Here is a 2,991-nt window from a genome sequence, read left to right on the forward strand (position 1 = left end):
GTGTGTGTCCTTACTGTAACTGTTTAATCTTGCGGGTGAAAGCAATGGCGACTTTTGATTTCACAAAATGCACTAATTTCTAAACCCAAAAATGACAAGCCCAAAAGAAAGGCTTCTGATGAGCCTTCATTGTTGGATGCCGTTACAGAACCGAACGAAATTAGAGCAAACAAGCTGTAATTGAGCAAGAAATCGAAATGAAGAAACTTGAAAACGTCTTGTTCGGGTCTTTACATTCGGTCATCTTTGGGAACAGTCGTGAAGAAGTTGAGGACGGAAATGATGATTCTACCCTTTTCTTTATGGACCGTTAGGCTAATAGCACGTTGTCGGTTTTTGAAGATGATGCAGTAAAGGAAGACTTAGTTGGTGAAGACGATAATATTAACCGAAAACCTATACATACACCTTTTCTTTCAAAACCCTAAGTAAGACTTGCTAATTAACTCAAGCAGTTGTTGGTCATCGTGGCAGCAGCACTCTCGTTCGTTTGTTCAAGGTATTATTTTATTATTGCCATTGCCGATGGTCTGATTGTCTTCGCGTTGTCTCGTTGGGGTTTGTTTCAAAATCCTCCTAAATAATTATGATTGGATCTTGAATTGGTGGGGGAGGAGATGATCTTTGCAGATTAGATTAGGGTTAACTGAACACTTATTATCGACTTTTATATATTATGATTAATCTGCTGCTAGTGCTTGTAAGAATATCTATCTGCTCACAAAGTGTTATTCTTATTTATTTATGCATCACTAAGTATATCCAAATTTAAATTTATCCTATCCTTTTGCTAGAATTTGATTAAGGAAAATGTGCTCTCTGTTTACTATGTTTTAACATACATGTTGGATATAATAATACATTTAATTTAGAAAAAGGATTCATATGCATATAAACTTACTTTTAGATAACAATAGTACTTAGCATGTTAGAACACATTTCTCAAATTGTATCCAGCTATCCAAACAAGTAGCTTATACAGTAAGTAACTGTTTAATCTTGCAGGTGAAAGCATAGCAATGGCCACTTTGATTTCACAAAATGCACTTTCTAAACCCAAAAATGATAAGCCCAAAAGAAAGGCTTCCGATGAGCCTTCACCCATTACAGAACCACCGGAAAAGTCAACAAATTATTCAAACTCTGGAAAACCAAAAAAGAAAAAACAAGAACGAAAAGAGAGCAAAGAAGCTGTAACCGAGCAAGAAATTGAAATGAAGAAACTTGAAAACGTCTTGTTTGGGTCTTTACATCCGGTCAACTTTGGAAATGGTCGTGAAGAAGTTGAGGATGGAAACGACAATTCTACGCTTTTCTTTATGGACCGTTCTGCTAATAGCACCTTGTCGGTTTATGAAGATGATGTAATAAGGGAAGACTTAGTTGGTGAAGATGATAATATTAACCGAAAACCTGCTTGGGTTGATGAAGAAGAGCAAAAAGTTAAAATAAACATATTAAAAGTCAACCGGTTGAGAAAGATGCGTAAAGAAGAGGATGAGAGTATAATCACTGGTTCTGAATACGTCTCAAGGTTACGCGCTCAACACATGAAGCTAAACCCAGCTACCGAATGGGCCCGTTTCAGCTCACGGGCTAAAAATGCGACATCAGATACCGACAGCGATCAAGAAAACGAGGATCTCGACATCGTTTTCCAAACGAGTGAAGATCTTGTGGTCAAAGGGAAGTCAAAGTTGTTACCCGGGTTACTAGAATATTCTAGGTTGGTCAATGCTAACGCTCAAGACCCGTCAAGCGGGCCGCTCAATTCTGTTCAGTTTCACAGAAACGGGCAGCTGCTTTTAACTGCTGGGTTAGACAAAAAGCTTCGTTTTTTCCAAATTGACGGTAAACGCAACACGAAAATCCAAACGATTTTCATTGACGACTGCCCGATTCGAACCGCGTCTTTCACACCCAATGGGTCACATGTTATATTATCTGGTCGAAGAAAGTTCTTCTACAGCTTAGACCTTGTCAAAGCAAAAGCCGACAAAATCGCCCGTTAGTCGGACGCGACGAGAAAAGCTTAGAAAGTTTCGTAATCTCACCCGACTCGGAAACCATCGCGTTTATCGGAAACGAAGGATATATTTTATTAGTTTCAACCAAAACAAACGAGCTTATTGGGACTTTGAAAATGAACGGGACCGCACGTGCATTGACTTTTGTTGACCAGGGTCATCAGCTGTTGGCCACTGGCGGTGATGGTCAGATCTACCACTTTGATCTTAGAACCATGAGATGTTTTCATAAAGGTGTTGATGAAGGATGTATAACGGGGACTGCCTTAAGTACAACTCCAAACGGGAACTTATTTGCAGCGGGCTCGGATAGTGGTATTGTGAACGTGTACAACCGGGATGAGTTTTTGGGTGGGATTAAACGGCCCATTAAGACGATTGAGAATTTAACAACGAAGATTGATTTTATGAAGTTTAATCATGATGCTCAAATATTGGCGGTTTGTTCGAGTATGAAGAAGAATAGCATGAAATTGGTGCACGTGCCTTCGTTTACGGTTTTTTCAAACTGGCCGCCTCCGAACCTGACGTTGCGGTTTCCGAGGTGTTTGGATTTTAGTCCGGGTGGCGGTTTGATGGCTGTGGGGAATGCTGCAGGTCATGTGTTGCTTTACAAGTTAAATCATTATCAACATGCTTAACGGGACAAGGTTAGTAACATGGGTTTTTATATTTTCGTTACTTCATTATACTCATTGGCATCTGTTTTGGTATATTTATGGCGCACTGTTTTTGTTTCGATTGTAGCATTGTTTTGTTAACTTTGTTTTCCATTTATATTAGGCTTGATCTTTCGTATCTGGATTTGGCTGTAGTCGGTTTTTTTGTTTCGATCGGCTTGTTTTAAATGAACGGGCTGATTCGGGGCCTGTTACGGGTTCTTGTGGGTTAAAATGAGAAAGGACTTTAAACAAAGTTGGATTGGTTTTGTAGCATTTTAACTAATGAACATGTTCATTTGCAA

General features: G+C 39.3%; 1 pseudogene; it reads left to right on the forward strand.

The window, feature by feature from the left end:
* Positions 1 to 1,019: 1,019 nt before the first annotated feature.
* On the forward strand, positions 1,020 to 2,693 carry LOC143600235 (U3 small nucleolar RNA-associated protein 18 homolog pseudogene; annotated as a pseudogene).
* Positions 2,694 to 2,991: the final 298 nt, after the last annotated feature.

The sequence above is a fragment of the Bidens hawaiensis genome, unplaced genomic scaffold (genome assembly GCF_021521415.1).
Source record: "Bidens hawaiensis isolate Kalapana, Puna unplaced genomic scaffold, B.hawaiensis_p1.1 tig00053841_1, whole genome shotgun sequence".
NCBI lineage: Eukaryota > Viridiplantae > Streptophyta > Magnoliopsida > Asterales > Asteraceae > Bidens > Bidens hawaiensis.